The sequence below is a fragment of the Manis pentadactyla genome, chromosome 4 (assembly GCF_030020395.1).
Source record: "Manis pentadactyla isolate mManPen7 chromosome 4, mManPen7.hap1, whole genome shotgun sequence".
In the NCBI taxonomy this organism is placed as follows: domain Eukaryota; kingdom Metazoa; phylum Chordata; class Mammalia; order Pholidota; family Manidae; genus Manis; species Manis pentadactyla.
The window spans coordinates 14,935,183-14,952,200 of NC_080022.1; the positions used below are offsets into that span (position 1 = coordinate 14,935,183).

Below are 17,018 nucleotides of genomic sequence, written 5' to 3' on the forward strand. Positions count from 1 at the left end.
GCAACTAAGACAAATGCATAAGCCACAGCAGCTGTTGCACCTTCCACATGAACAAAGGCGACAAGGACAAGAAAGCTCATAAGGAACCTAACCCCATCCCCTCTTGCTACCGTCAGGAACTTAGAAGGGATAAAATAAGGACACTAAGGAACAGTTTAATCAAATGTTTACTCAAAGATCAGTTTACTAAAGAAAGCAGCTTTTGTTGTCATTGTTCTCAAAGGGGTCAGGAAAATTTACTGTAACCTTACTCCAGCTCCATCAGAGAAGTAACATAAGGGCAAAGATACTGAAGAGCATGATATTCTAAGAGCCTCCAGACCCAGAGAAGCAAATTTAGACCATAACCTAGGAGAACAGAAGTATGCTTCTAAGACCTTGTCATATTTTTAATGCAAGCAAAACTAACAGAAGAATGTAATTAAATATTCAAAGATAACTCATATAGTCACTCAAATTTACCTGATCATTAATACCCTCTGTCACCCCAAAAATATTATCTGGGACTCAGTGGTATTTTGTAATAAAAATCCCTCCAAAATATAAGAAAATGATCAGTTAAATGTTTAGATCTCCGTGCTAATGAACATAAACAGAGAGTTGGGGAATGATAGAAATCAATCAACTTCTACTTTACCTCTAATACTGTCTAGGAATTCAGAAGTTTTTAATTTGTCGGGTAATAGTCTCAAGCTACAACAACTGGGATAAATTATCCAAAAAATCCAAATATAGAGGGAAAACCTTTTTATGTGAACACCAAGAGCAATGCCAATCAGCTGCAAGGAAAGGCAGCCAAAGGACTCAAGATAGTATAAGGCACTAAACCTTATCAAGAGTAAATTAGGAACATACAGGAATATTTAAAAAGTTACCAACTGTCATCAAAACTAAATGCATAGCAATTCACTTCAAAGAACTATAAAATACAGAAATAAAAATAGTTGTTCTCTGATTTGTGAAAAGACGGCCAGTTGAGCTCTAGGACTTATTTAGGTTTGTGAAACTTCAAAGTCTACCTTGGAATAATTTCAATATATAAACCTGCTCAGTCATCCAGCTAGCATTTATATAGCAGTACAATTTCCTTGATAATAAAAAAGACCTAAGCAAATCAGCTGGTATGTTTTTCACATGTGAACACAACACTGAAGTGAAACATCGCCATCAGGTATTCTTGCTAAAGTGACACTGCTAAGGAATTCCTCTGTTAACTCTGACAACACTAGCCAAGTTGAAAAATGCTACTTACAAGTCAGCAAAACCTTCAGGAGTCCTTGTTCATTGGATATCCTTTAAAAAATATTTCCTCTGTAACAAAATACTGAAAAAAGTGTCTAAACCTTTCCAGTCAAAACTGTGTATTCACTAATTACTCGAATTAAAACAAATGGGTTAGGGGGTTGAGCAAAGGAAGCTACTCTTAATGCCAAAGTGGTAAGAATGACTAAAACCAGGGCAACAACAAATACACAGTTCATAAAGGTATCAGACAACGCTAACCTAAGGACAAGAATGAAAGCTTAAAGTAGCCAGATAAGTATGCCCAGGTTGGAATAAAAAAAGATGGTTTGCCAATCTTCCTGGCTGCATCCAGCAAAAAAAAAAAAAAGATCCGGACATTCTCCTGCTTATAACTTCCCAATTACTACCCAACCCCTTTTTTCACTAATCTCACCTCCTCCTACTATACCCATCACTCCACTCTCCACACACAGATCCTTCGGCCCCTGAACTGTGTGCTCTTCTCATCCCTGCCTCAGAGTGTTTGCACGTGCTGTGCTGTTCTCTTAAACTACAATAGTCCTTTCCTTGACACTTCAATCAGGTTTCTGCTCAGTGTCACCCGCTCAGAAAGGCCTCCCATCTTCATTTTTCTTCAGGTTTCTTTACAGTACTTACCACCACCTGAAATTCAAAATATGTCTGTTTGTTTATTATGTATCTCTCCCAATGGAATATAAACACTGCAGGGACTAGGACTCAATTCACCACTGTATTCCAAACACTTAAACAGTTTCCAACAAATGGGCCTGGATAAAAACTGGGAAGAAGTTGAATAACAATGACATCTGACAGTACTTAGCACTATATTCGGTATATGTGAAGAAAACCTAAAAAAAATAAAATCTCCCAGTTATTTGGGATAAATATTAGTAAGTGTTTGCCTCAGCTCTAAACTTCCTTAGTAAAAGTCACAGAACTTAAAGCTTCAGTCTATAATTCTTTTACAATAAGTTGGTCAATGAGTTGTTTAATAAGTTCATTGTTCATTACAGAGTTAACAAAACTATATGGACAGTTAATTCACACTGCCTGAACATCACCATGTACCTACTAATTTAAGTTTTTGTTGCTGCACTTCTGAGTAAACAGATTTTATGCTGCCATGCTTGTTGCCTGGCAGAGATCTTACCTGGATGGTTCACTGCTGCATACTTGGTGCCTAAAAAATCACCAAGAACAGAACAGGTACTCAACAAATACTTGTTAAGTGAAAGAACAGAGGAAACTTGTTTTTCACCTGGGTTCTTTTATGTGCTAAAAACAAATAATCTCAGTTTACCTGTGGTTTATGTGGTCATTAATCCGTTTAAAAAAATTTACTGTTGGATAAACTATACAAAGATTTGCTTTTCTCAGGGGAAATGCTAAACTGTTTTAATTCAGGCAATAAAGAAAAAGTGGTAAAAGTAAAAAGTCTACTTTTGAGTTTTAATTTGCCTTTTCCACACTGAGAAAGCAATAAAAAAAGGAGTTTAACAATGTACTTCAGTTTACTGATATCCTTGAAAATACGCATTTTAGGGAATACTATTATTTCATACATTACCATAAGATGTATGAAATACATTACACATTATACATAACGTCATTAGCTATGCACTGAATATATCAAATTGTTCCCAATCTGAAGTCTTTCACCATATAGGTGACCCTTGAGCAAGGCGGGGATTAGCTACCCTCAGCGGAAAACTCTCATGTACTTCTGACTCCCCCGAAACTTAATACATAGCCTACTGCTGACCGGAAATGTTCCCCAAAACATGGTCAATTAACAAATATTTTGTATATTATTATATATATCCAGCTAGAGAAAACAAAATATTTTTTCAAGTTGTTCCAGACATCCAAAAAAATTTCCAATATATTTATTGAAAAAACTCTGCATTTAAGAAGACACAGGCAGTTCACACCTGTGTTGTTCAAGGGTCAACTGTATCCAGACCTATAATGGTCAGTATCACAAAAAGCACTCCAATAATCTGCTGAAAACTTTTTTTGTTCACGTCCACATTTCAGTAAATCACCTTGTACATATCTGCATTGCACACGTTTTTACTGACAATATACGGCCCTTCCTGACAAGATAATCACAATCTGGCTAAACAGTTAGGATTTCCATCTACATATGAAGACTTGAGGATGCCTCCTCCACCAACTTCCCACCCTCAATCTTCCAAATAAACTTAAAAACAAAGTAAAAAAAAAAACCTTTAAAATGTTATTTTTACTTTGAAAAGATTACGCTCAACTTTTAAAAGGAGCAATAAAAATTTAAAAAGCTCATAACAGTTTTATGCCTATGCCAGATTAAGACAAATTATATTACAGAATAAAATTAGTCACGTCCTGCTTCACTCCAAGACAAAATAGCTTGCCCTTGAAGTCTCAGGCGAATTCCTATGTATTTCTAATCGGCTTCTTTCTTTTCAGTGTAAGGGAATGTCAGGAGCATAGTAAGAGCGAGAGAATTACAAGCGGAAGGGCCAGTAAACTTCACCTGATCCTCTGTGCATAAGAGACACTCCCGCAAAAAGGTTAGGTGAGGCGTCCTCGGTCACAGACTGTGGTCAATTCGGACCCTCAGATCTGGGGCTGTCACTTCACCACTCCTGCCTCTCTGTCTTCACAAACGCTCACACTCGCAAGTTTGACTTTACTAACTACAACTACACGGTCTAAGGGGCGGTGAATAATCAGCTCTAGGCCTGCCATGGGGAAAACGAGAGCTCAGGCTCGCGTCGCAGCAGCAGCAGCTAAGCCTTCTCAGGAGCGCCAGCAGCTCTGAAACACTCGCCCCAACCGCTGAGGAACACGGCAAAGAGGGAGCCAAGAGGCAGGGAGCGGCGGCGTGGTGCGCAGGCAGAAGGCGGGGTAGAGCGGAGCCAAGATGAAGGCAGCGAGGCGGTTGCCGGGAGGGCTCAGCGGCGGCGGACACCGAGGCGCTGCGACGCGGCGAGCAGCTCGCAGCCCACGCTCCAGGATGCACGCGGCCCAGCCGACGCCAGGACCCGGGCTGCGCCCGCCCGCGAGACGCAAGAAGCGGCGGACCGCGAACAACCGCGCCCCGCGCACTCACCACTGGGAGCTCCGTAATGGCGGCGGCGGGGGCGGAGAAGCCCGGGGGCGGGCCCACCGCAGCCAGTCACTGCCGCCAGCATCTTTCGAACCCACTCGGAAAATCGCGGAGGGAGTGGGGAGACGGGGAGAGTGGGGCGGGCGACGGGGCACCAGCCATCAGCCTCGGGAGCATGCGCAAACCCTCAGCCAATCGGAGCGCGACGGGAGGACGCCGGCGCAGGCGCGCTGGGACGGAGGGCCCTGGACCAGGAAAGAGCTACCCCCGCCTTCCCTTGTCCAAACAAAACAAGGGCGGGAGCGCGCGCGCCGGAGGGCCCCGGAGGAGGTGTCAATGAGAGGGCAGGGGGCTAGGTCGCAGGGGATAAGGGAAGGGGAGGCGGAGCGGCTGGGGAAGGCAGACAAAAGGCGCCACCTCCGGGGCCCTGAGCACCCCGCCCCCTCCTCTCCGGGAGCGGCACTGGGCCCCGAGCTGGCAGCCTCGGCCGCTTGCTTTGGGGTCCAGCGAGACCGCGCCTACTGCCCGCCCGGCTGTTCCGGCCTGCGTTACCTCTGCGCTTTCCCCTTTCCTGGCACTCGCGTTCCACACGGCCTCTCGGCGCCGTCCCCGCTGCCGCCTGTCGCCTTTGCCGCCGCTGTCCTCCAGGCCCAGCCGCAGAGCTCTGCCGCCCCGCCCCCCTGCCCGCGGCCCCGAGCGCGAGCGCGCCCCCGCGCCGGCCCCGCCCCCCCCGCGCCGGCGCCGTGCCCCCAGCCCACGGAGCGGAGGGAGCGCGCGAGGCGTCCCTCCCCGGCCGGGCGTGCGGGGACGCGAGGGGGCGCTCCGGGACGCGCGGACGCCCGGGCTGGTTAGCCTGTCGTGCGGTTTTGGTTTCCTCGGAAGGGCCTTTTCTACTCCCTCGTTCAGTCTACAGTCTTAAGTGGGTTTTCGCTTTGGCGATCCGTCTGCCTTTTGGAGAGTTTGGCATTTCCTGCTTCTCTGTTTAGCCATAGCACAAGAACCAGCTACCCTTCTTTAGAAGACCGTGGAAGGTTGAAAAACCAGATAGTGGAAAAATCAGTACTTCTTTCACCTTGGTTCCCATTAAGTACCTAGACAGTGCAGGGCACAGTAGTGACTCAGAGAAAGAACTGGAGAGGTTGCATTTCTAATCTATGAAACGGTCCTTGCTGGCTCCCTAATCTGCATACACAGGGAGAGGTCTCAAAAAGGAAACCCTGGAATTAGAAAAGTGGATTCCTTTTTAATTGTCATATTTCCTTGGTATCAGTGTATTTAGGCAATGCACATACTGTTGAAAATTTAACTTCTCAAAGCCGATTTGGGAAAACTTGGTGTATTCTAAAGTAGTCGGTGTTTTGTGGTGGGGGATGGAAGAGGTGCAGGTAATGATTACTGGGAAATAACAAACACTAGAATTGCCCCGAGGCTCACAGTGGCATGACCAATAATGAAATGCGTATGTCCATCATTCTGAGGACTTAAGAAATCATTTAAGTATTTGCTAGCCTAGTAGGCTCCACCAGTAGCATTTTAACTGTCTCCACCCGCTTTCCTATCCATAGCCACCCACTCCAGCAGTTCCACAGTCAGCTGTATAAAAAGGGAACCACCGCCACCAAAAATTCCCTATAAGGAAAGCTTTATCATTAATGTCCTGATGGCATTACCAGTGCCCTAGTACTCTGGTGTCATATTCAACCTGTTCACAAGGGGTTTTGGTCATTTTGTGCCATTTCTTCATCCTGCTCACTTCCTTCGTTCTTAACATTTGTATCCTTTGTCTCCTTTTCTAAGGATTATTCCATTTTTATGTCATATGCTTAAAACATCCTTTTTTCTTTTCCTTAAAATGCCTGTAGCTACATGTGCAAGAAGCTGAGGTAAGAGCAAACTAGATTTCTCGTCCTCCACAGCTTACACAATTTACTCTGTTGTTTACAACATATATATATATATATATATATATATATATATATATATATATATATATATACACACACCCAAGAAGGGAAAACCCTTAAACAGAATTCTTCCTCAAGAGTGCATCTGTGCGTGCACACACACACAACCATGCACTAAGGCTACCACTGGTGTAAGTGTGAAGCTGTAAGTTTTCTGCCTACAATGGTATTTGAAATTGTTATTATACATGTATATTGGTTGAGACATTTTACATCCACTAAATGGAACATCTGGCCAGTTTTTATTTTTATACTTAGCTGCATCTGAGTTAAGACTCCATGGGAGTATGGTTTTATACCCCCATGATCAACAATCAAATGCATGTGCCAGTCATTCTTAAGACTTACGAAACCATTTAAGTACTTGCTGGCCTAGTCCTCAGGCTCCACTATTAGTATTTTATCTCTCATCTTTCTTTGAGCTATACTAGTAAAAACACCATTTAATTATGTCTGTTAAACAGAGTTACACAATGATTTTTGTAACCCTTTACTTGAGCTGCTGGTCTGCTGGACCTGTGCTGGAGGAAATATGCACCTTGGCAAGTTTAGGAGCAGGTGCTCTTCTGGAGTGTGTGGAGGTCACCATCAGAGCACCAGCAAGCCCCTCTTGCTCAGAGGTCTGTGTCTCACACTGATTCTGAGATCTCTCACTCTCTTCTAAAGCACTTTTAAGTGCTAATACCCTGAAGAGCTAACATACAAGCCTCGAGATGACCTTTAAGAATTCATTGTTTTAACCTACAAACTTGAGAATCCAAAGCTCTCCACTGGGCAGTGAAGTATCAGAAGAGTAACAACTCTGGTGTCTGTCTGGAGGAGGAGCTTCCAGGTGAGGGAGAAGAAAATATGCTGCAGTCTGTGATGTCTTCACTATTTTACCCAGGGCTACCCAGGTTACAGGTGTGACTTGGGAATCCCAGAAACATGAGGGAATGTAGGGTTTTGTGAATAGAAAAGCATGTGTTAAGAAGCCACCACAATGCAACTGCATCATCTTTAGTTTTCAACAAAAACATCCACTTTTTCAAAAGGCAAGTTCCTGTTGAAACTTCAGCACACAAGCTTTGCAGACTTAATGACCTGTTGTCAATGAAGTAGATTGTTTTTTGCTAGTCCTCAAATTGAAAGCTAACTCGTACTTGTCTACTAGGCTGAAATCTCGTTTTGTGTAGAAAAGCGAAATATGTGACTGGAGATTGAGGCATAAGGACAGAGAAAGTTGAGGCAATTGCAGATTCCAAGAGTGTTCCAGACCAGATGTATAATACTGTAGTCAAGGAGTTGAGCATCGAAGGACACATATATTTTACCCACATTCCACTTTGTATCAATGACAGGTTTGAAGAATAATTGATTGCCAGGTGGTGAGAGGTTTCTGTTACTACCAAGAATGATTTATTCCTCCCACAATTCAGCAGATTGCAGTTTCATGCAGAAGTAACTAAGCCAGGCCAGAGCTTGGCTCTCTTCAGAATGTATGTATGGTTCTGGCAGAGATTGTGGGGGGGGATCACTTGACTTTTCTGGTTTCCAGCCGGAAAGACTGGAAATGGCTCTTAATTTAGCAGCACCTTTGAAAGGGATGGCAAGAGAATGAACAATTTACACTACTAAGCAAAACATGGAGACTAATGGAAAGATTTAATATTACTCCTCCCTCCCCACCCCTTTAATTGTTTTCCCCTCATTATTTGTTATTAGCTGAGGCCAAGACCCTGGTTTAGGGATAAGCAATATCCCTGGATTATCCTCTGATAGGCTGCAATTTCCTCTACTCATTGATGGCAATAATTTTAACTTCATTCAGCCTAGCAGTCATCGAACTGTAAAATTTTTTCTAAATTCTGAAAAGTTCTGAATCTGAAACATGTCTGATCCCAGTAGTTTTGGATAAAGGATCATGAACCAGTCTATAAAAACCAAGTAAGTTCTACAAAATAACATTTATCCTATGTTCAAATCTAGTTTTTTTTTCCCTAATGCTGCTTGCAAGCCATTAATTTTGCCATTCAGTTTGAGAACCTCTGTCCTAGATGTCATTCACCTTTTGATATTCAATGGGAGTCAACATTTCTAGCTACTGAGGGTTCTGAAAAATAATAAATGTCGAGTTTATTGTTATTTTGAGGATAAGGACTTTAACAGTTGTCCTTTAGTTTGAAGCATTTGACATCGGATGAATTTACAATTCAGCCCTCAAGAGAACAAAAACATTTGGGAATGTTACGACAGGTGTCTTTTAGTGGGGAATGGAATCTAGAATCAAAATAACTAAGGTACTTAGTCCTGCCATCTCCAGGAATATGTTTGGTTCTGGGAACGTGTTGAACCTTTTTTTTTTTTTGCCTTTTTAAACACCAGAGGCAAGGCTACTACTACATTTTAGACAGAATAAATATTCTATTTGCCAGATTGACTAAAAAGCAAACATATACCCAGTTTTGTTTTGATTGTGTAATATGAAGATTTGTCAACAGTACTATTCTTCTCCCTCCGCTCCTACTCTGTGGCTTTAAGGGCGAATCTTATTTGTAGGGAGATGCCTTCAGGGCAACGAGGGCTGTGACGGCAGCCAGAAGTGTGTGGTGTGGTCAGATCAGTGACACCTAGGGTGACCAACTGACCTGGTTTACCTCGTGCAGGGAGGTTGAGAGTTAGTGGAAGGCAGGAATTTTCAGTTTTAAACTAGTAAGTTCCCAGAAAAATGAGTTGGTCATCATATGATATCTTTTCTTTGGGGAACTTACAGGGAAGTTTGACAAAGTTTCTTTAAAGGGGAAGATTTTTTTTCCCCAATAAAACCCAGTAATTTAAAGGAAAGTAAGTCAAAATCTATGATTGAAAACAAGATAGAATTTAAAAATCAGAATTATGAAATTGGATCCCTGTTTAAACAAAAGTTCCAAAAAGATGGTGATGGAAAGGATCCTTTCCTTTTATGAAACAAAGTGAAACTGCATGGTGAAGAGGAAATGGAATCTTCAGGAAGGGAAAACCAGAAAACACAGGCTTTGAGTCTTCTTAAAATGCAGCAAGGCTGTAAAAGTTTCAATCCAAAATTTAGAAAGAACAGCTTGTTCTTGACAACGATGCCTATCAAAATTGTTAGCTCAAGTTTTAAAATTCACATTTTGATTCAGCAGTAATGTCCCTGCTTGCCCCAGCACATAAAACATTTTGGCCAAAAAGGCTCTACATGATAATAAAATTGAACAATTTTTATGTTTCTACATACTACTTGTTTGAGTCTACAATACTTAAGAAAAAAACTGAAATTTAGTCTTAACAGGCAAGCTTGTTTGGAATGGTGGTCTCTATCCTAAGGTAGTAGCATCTCCTATATTAGAAGAAACAAGACCAGAGCTGGAAGTAACAATGTGCATTTTAAGTACTTAGTATTCTTAGTAATTTATTATGGTTTTGTAGCAAAACTTAGTAAGATTTTTCTTCTTTCTAGGTAAGGCAATGAGTAACCTGCAAAGAACACTAACCATTAGTACTTGTACAAAAAAAGGATTTTGCAATGCCTTATTGAATCCTGGGAAAAATGGGCACTAAGAGCTTCTGCCATTCAGATTTGTTGGCAGTCAAAGGATAAGATTGAGACTTCATCGTGTATGTTAGGCAAAACAAAATTCGAAAAATCTGAACTATACAAGGAATATTAAAGAAACATGGGTAGACAAACCATGAGCTCCTAAAATTCTGAACAGTGTAGTTTAATTGTGTGTGGCTGACTATGACCCTGGTATTCCTGGCAGGATGAGGGATGCTTTACCTGATCTTTAATTCCTCTTCACAACTCTATGGAGTGGATGGTGTTTTATATATGAGGAAATTGAGGTTTAAACATCCTAGGTGGAGCTATGTCAAAGCCTCTATTTTTCCAATTCCAGCGCTCTCAAGTATGTCCACTCTTCCATTTTCCCACATGGAATAACAACTTCTGGTGGTGAGAGAGAATACTATTTTGGAAACCACTGCCTCCCAGAAAACCAAGTGCAGGTTTCAGCTCTGACGCTTGCTAGGGACATGACTTCTGTGGAGCTAAGTTTCTTACCTATTGAAAGGAAGTAATACCACCTTATATAGATCACATGGCTGGTGAGATGACCAACTTAGATGACACCCTGCGATGCATAGTCAATTACACCTTACAAAGTCTTTTAACATATATCATCTTTTTGATACTGCCATGTAGGAAGGGCTTACTGTTGTAGACCAGATAACAAGACAAAATGTTTTAAAAATGTTTAGATGGCTTTTGATGAAGAGCTTTATAAACTGACCGGTGTGAAGTACTCCGAGGTAGTGGCTCTCAAACTTCAATGTCCCTGAGAATTACCCGAAGAGCTTGTTTCTTGGGTTCCTTCCATTCCTTCAGGTTCTGATATGTAGTCTGTGAATTCGCATTTCTAACGAGCTAACTAACGGGTGATACTCATGCTGCTGGTCTAAGGCCCATACTTTGAAAAACCCTCTTCTTGGAAATAAATGTAATTGCTCACTACAAAGAACCTCAAATTATTCCAATCCACTGTGTGGCTACATTTAGAACTGGAAATTACTAAAAAGTACTGCCATTCCTTTTTCTGAGTATGAATTTACTTTAAAAAAAAAACCCCAAGCTTGATCTCTAGTGAATTCTACTGAATTGATAGTATAAGGCAACTTGAAAAGATTTTTACCCAGAAAAGGTTGGTCTGGATTAGTCATAAGGCATGTTTAAATTCTGCTTTTGGGAGAAAGAACTCTCACTATACTCTGTCGCTCTTTATTTTTCAAATATGCTATGTGTCCCCCAACACAGCCTTTGCACTCATAATCCCTTCTATTTGAACTCACTGTATGTTCTCATAGCACTGTATTTTCAAAACATGTGCCAATGTAATTCTGTATTTTTGTGCCTAACACCTTGCAGATTAATATTTTGAAAATATCTGAAAATACAAATCCCTCCCTAAACTGTTGTGTAAATCAGGTCATTTTCACCCTTCCACAGTGGTCTCAACTGTGGCTCATATTAGGATCACTTGGGGACCTTAAAAAAAAATGCCTAGGTCTCAATCCCCAGACATTCTGCAATAACTAGTCTGGGGAGGGGTCCCAAGATTTGTATTTTTTAAAACTCTCAGGTGATTCTAACATGCAGCAATGCTGAGAACATTCTATGTTCTAGGAAGCAGTTAAGGTAGGACAGCTATTTGAGCTTTGGCCAAGATAGTTTCCTAGGACATCTGGCCAGAAGAAATATATTTATCAACAAGAGGTAAATGTGCCAGAAGAGTCAGAAAAGGAAATCACTGTAATACAAGCTCAACTGCTGGGTGGTGGTTTGTTTTGAAAATCTCAGAGAATCTTGGTATTTTCATTCCTTTGAAAAGTTTAAAATCCTATTTTCAGACTGAGTTATTTGTTAAGCTTGTTAAGTAGTATTTAAAGTGATCCTGGAGGTGTTCATATAGTTGGCTCTAGTGAACTGTTTTAGAGAGGACAGGGAGGTCCATACGAGTGAGATGACTGGTAAATAGTGGCATCAGTCAGAACACAACTCTCCTGACTTCTGTCAAGACCTCTTTTGCACTAAAGCGTGAAACTTCTTTCTGTATGAACTCTTGGTATGTGCTCAGGGAACACGTTTTTTCCCAGGTTGGTTCCTTTGGCAGCCTAATTTGTGTTAACTTTTCATGTTTCCCAAATACATGCATTTAAGACTTTGTATGTGCCTCACAGCGCTACTATGCAGCATCTCACAAGTTTCGATATGCAGTACTTCCACTGTCAGTTAACTTTTGGTTATTTAACAATTTCCATTATGATTATCTAACTTGAGGTAGTCACCCAGGTAGTATTTGAACACTGCACTGCACGGTACCTTAGTAGACTGCCTGATTATTACCAGCTAAAGGAAAGCTAAATAATCATAGTGGGGAAAGAGAAAGAGGGGATAGTTCCAATCTTTTTTCTTGTTATATAGGATGAACAAAAGCATGATTGAGTATCTGTAGGGGTGAGTTTTTTGGGTACCAGAGTTATCATATTAAAAAATGAAGCAATATTTAGTGTTCTTATGAAAGTGGCTTCCTTACCTGGAAAGATATCAGCTTCTGTTAAAAATAGAATTGAAAATACTGGTAGATCTAGAAGCAGAGATACCCAAACTGGGTAATGAGCTTGGTTTCTAAATACCGTTCTCCAAAATGGTACAGTCCTGAAGTACCATTCTCCAAAAAGGGCTTCTTGAAGAAATGGCTGATATTAAGGCTTGGACAGGGAAAATACCAGATGTGCTTGTGGCATCTTATAATGTCACAAAGTAAGTGCTCTAAAAACAAAAGGATAAGGGTATATCAAATGGACATGAGTCAGTGTGAAAGGGTTCCCAAGGCCAAAGCTGGTACCATCTGAGGAACAAATAAATGTGGTCCTGGGTTATAACTCAAAGTCTTAAATGAACATACGAGTCTGTGCTGATAAGTATGTGCACACACACACACACACACAAACATGACTGAATAAAGAAACAAAAGAGGCAAATCTTCCTTGCAGGATTCCAAATCATGAGTAGATAAGCCCTACTCCAGGAAAGAAGTGGAGCTTAATTCCTACTCTTACTTCCCTTGCCCAGTGTGGGCTGGACTTAGTGATTAGCTTCCAATAGAGTCAGAAAGGTGAAAAAGAAAAGTTAACTTTAGAGTGGAGATGTGGTAAACCATGTAGTCAAAGTTAAACATCACCAATGATGTCATGTGGGTATCACATACCCTGATATGAGACAAGAAGGGCACATGTGGTATTTTTACCCAAAACTCATAACCCTAGTTCATCATAAGAAAAACACCAGACAAGCCCAAACTGGTCTTGCTACAAAATACCTGACTAGTACTCAGCAAAATTGTCAGGGCCATGACAAAGACAGGTTAAAAAACTTGTTAAAGGACAGAGGACACTAAGAATATGTGATGACTAAATGCAATGTGGTAACCTGGACTATAAAAAGGACATTAGTGAAACCCAAATAAAGTCTGAAGTTTAGTTAATAACCATGTCCCTATGCTAGTTTCTTAATTTTGACAAAAGTCTTATGGTAATGTAAGATGTTAGTAATAATAGGGGAAACTAAGTAAGAATATAGAACTCTATACTAAATTTGAAACCTTTATGTAAGGCTGAAATTATTTCAAAACAAAACATTAAAAACCATTTGACACATGATTCTCTGAAGCATATTTAATATGTAAATCATTGCATGATTTGGTAATATGAAACTAGCAGGTTATCCTTTTCCCTTCTGAGAGTTACATGTGGTATGTGAAGCTAGTAAGCACACAGTGTCTCTCCCTAAACTACTGGAGGATGTGAAGACCTGCAACTCAAGCTTATTGAATGGGAAAGGTAATCTATGAGACTTATGAACTGGGACTAACCAGTGGTAGAAGTTCTGTCTCAAGGCATTTTTATTCTTTACTGAGCAATTTTACTCTCATGGCAAGTAAGCAGCCTCAAGCTGTTCAATAAATAGTCACTATGTCCATATGTACTTCAATGAAAAAGAAAACCTCAGACTCCACGTGAAGCAACATCTTAACTTTTCTAGGGTACACTTTGGAAGCCTCACATTCAAGCAGGAATTTTAATCCCAAGGCAAACTACTCAAGTAGCAGCAAATGAGAGGTCAAAACAACTAGACCCTAGTTGCCAGTCCCAGGATGTCGGGCATCCCAGACTTAATATATCAAATCCACAGATGGCAAAAGGAAAATCTCAAGCACTTGTTCAGAATTAGCTGATGGTTATAAACACTGCCCAATTTTATCAAAAGAAGTGACACTTAAAGAACAAAAAGTTAAATCTGAGACAAGGAAAGATCAGAGCCTAATCAGCCCTGTTGTCACGTCCCTGATTTTGCAAACACCTGGGAGGTTTGATCATTTGTTCAATGTTAGATTGGAGGACGTCAAATCAAAACCAAAAAAAAAAGGTATGATTTCATTCATATGACACGTCTGAAACAGGTAAATCCATAGAAATAAGATGCAGGTTAGTTGTTCCCAAGGGCTGAGGAGATGGAGAATGAGAGACTGCTGAAGGGTATGGGGTTTCTTTCTGGCATGTTGAAAATGTTCTGAAATGAGATAGTGGTGATGGTTACACAACTGCGAATATGCTAAAAACCAGTGAACTGTATGCTCTACAAGGATAAATTTTATAGTATGCGAATTACATCTCGTTAAGAAAAAGGAATGCAAACAAAAAGAAAGCTAATGCCTAACGTTCCTTTTAGAAAGTGGGGACTATAGGAGGCCTTAAGCACCAATGGCATGGTCAAAACTGAAATTTTGGATCCCTACACATTTTTTTAAAAGAACAAAACTTGAGTGATGAATATACAGAATTAGATCCAATAGCTTAAAACTGTTTTTCTCTAGCTTTTGACTTGAAAGGAGCCATTTGAAACAAAAAGATAATGTAAAAAAACCCAGAACAATAATTTGTTTGGAGAGTGGTTCTAGGACAGATAAAACTGTCTTTGGATTTAATTGTTGCAAATATTCTAGAATGCATTTTGAAATATAAAAAGAAGACAAAAGCCAAGTCACAGCTCTGCCAGGGCAGACACTTCTTGGTGGCATAGGATGCCAATGCAGTGTGTGAACCTCTAGTTTTCTTTTTCCATGAAGAATGTGAGTTCCATTAGAGCAGAGACTGTTGTTCACAGTTAATAGTCCCTGCACTTAGTACACAGTAGATGCTCAGTAAGTATTTGTTGAATGAACAAAGTTCATGATGTAACTGTGAATTGGTTTGTTGGTCTATGCAAGAATCTAAGATGAGTTTACTTTTAAAACTGGCATCATGTTCTTTTGGTAGAAAGACTCTCATTTAACTTGCTTGCATAGTTAGTTTGAATACGGGCATAAGACACCCTAATTAATGAACTAAACCTTAATTAATGAACTTGTTGCCAAAGTTCAAACAGGTGAAGGAGCTTTTGTGACAACTTGAAGGAGTGGCATGCATGTCATTGTTAACCATGTCACCTATTACTTTAAATGGAGAACAACCAAACTCTGTTTTCTATTAAGAGGACTGTGAAGAGGGGAAGAATAATGAGTTTTGCAGTTCAGTTGATATTAGTAGGATCAGTTATCCCACTTTGCTCATATTTTGCCATTAGATTACCCTTCTAATCTAACATTTGGTGTATACAGCAACAAGATACCAGAAAGTTACTCTGTAGTGTCTTCATCACACTTCATGTTATAGGTGAGATTTCAGACATTATTTATGCTATTGTATTATAGATGTTAATATCAAAAGCTTTTTCAAACCTTGCATTTTTTTCCAAAAATATTTTCTTTCCCCCATTCCTTACACTTGCACACATCTCAAATACTGATGAACAGACCATCAATACTACCTGAAACTCCTTCCTGGCCAGACCCCTGCAAACAGCCACTGATTTCCAAGAGGTAGCCACCACCCTGCTTTCCCCAAACCCATGCTTTTACCCCCTGTGAGTGCTGCCAACACCCAAAACCTACATCACTCAGGAAATTCCTGGATCAGAATCTTCTACACTTTGATTCTGGCAGCTGTTACAATTCAGTATATCATAGAATCAGGTTGCTTCTTCCAACTGAGGGATTCCAGGCAGAGTCCATAAGAGACCCTAAAACAGCTTTTCAGGGCTGATCTTTTATGATGGAGGCTGTCACATGCTTGTCACAAGACTTTCAGGACTCGGTTCTTTGAGAACAGCTTTCCACCACTGCAGAATGGGTTCTGTGGGCCCATGCAGCAGGGTCCTATACTGTGTTCAACTACACTCTGAAGAACTTTTTATTGCTACAGAAAGTTTTGTTCTTATGCTTCACAAATCTTGATTAAGTCTGTTAATGTGGTTATTTCTTCAGAGATGGAGGCCAGAACTCTTTTGTTATCCAGATACAAAATACAAAGACTGTTTATTTGGCAGCAGCCTGGCTTTCTTCATAAATACTTGTAGGGTGATGGCCTACAAACAACTGAAGTGGAAACTGTGTAGACAGCAACTTCATAAAGAAAAAGCAACAAAAAAAAGCACAGCACTCTGTTATCTGTAGGAGAAGCAGGCCCCAAACAATTACTCACTGGAATGGCTTGAGTAAAGCTGAAGGAAGGGAAAAATGTGATTTTCCTACATGGTATTGGTTTGGTTTGAAACCCTAGACCTTTTTTTAAAGTGTAATTTAGCTTTGGTTTCTTGCATTCTTTAGAAGACATCTTTGGGTTTCTTAAGCATCACAGGCAATTGATGCTTTTAAAATCAGTGGTAATGAATGTCTCAAAGTGAATTAGTGTGCCCAGCCCTAAGACATACAGTGGAACACTTACTTAGCCATTTAAAAAGTTACCCTTAGGTCCCACCCTGAATGCATTGCTGGTCACTGTTGGAAAGAAGCTTCCCCTGGACTTCCAGAAGGGCCACCCGACCCAAGCACAAGCACCCTTCTATCCATGAAGTAGCTTGCCATTCCCACCTGTGGATGGACGGGGACATGCACGCACGTTACACACACACACACACACACACACAGTCTCTCTCTCTCTCTCTCTCTCTCTCCCCCCCTGCCATCTTAAGGAATTATTTGGATTACACAAGGAATAGCCAGACAGCACCTCCCAGAGATGGGCACACATGCAGCAGC

At 40.9% G+C, this 17,018-nt stretch overlaps 1 protein-coding gene across 6 annotated transcripts in view; it reads right to left on the bottom strand.

Annotated features, from left to right (window-relative positions):
- Positions 1-5,065, bottom strand: part of HP1BP3 (heterochromatin protein 1 binding protein 3) — a 30,463-nt gene extending 25,398 nt beyond the window's left edge. For 2 of the 6 annotated variants that reach the window (XM_036914527.2, XM_036914533.2), the window contains exon 1: positions 4,913-5,065. The gene's annotated coding sequence lies outside the window, so the exon portion shown is untranslated. Of the gene's footprint in view, positions 1-1,678; positions 2,082-4,363; positions 4,502-4,912 lie in introns of those variants that run through there. The other 4 variants (XM_036914530.2, XM_036914529.2, XM_036914532.2 and 1 more) reach the window with 4 other exon arrangements.
- Between the last annotated feature and the right edge of the window lie 11,953 nt (positions 5,066-17,018).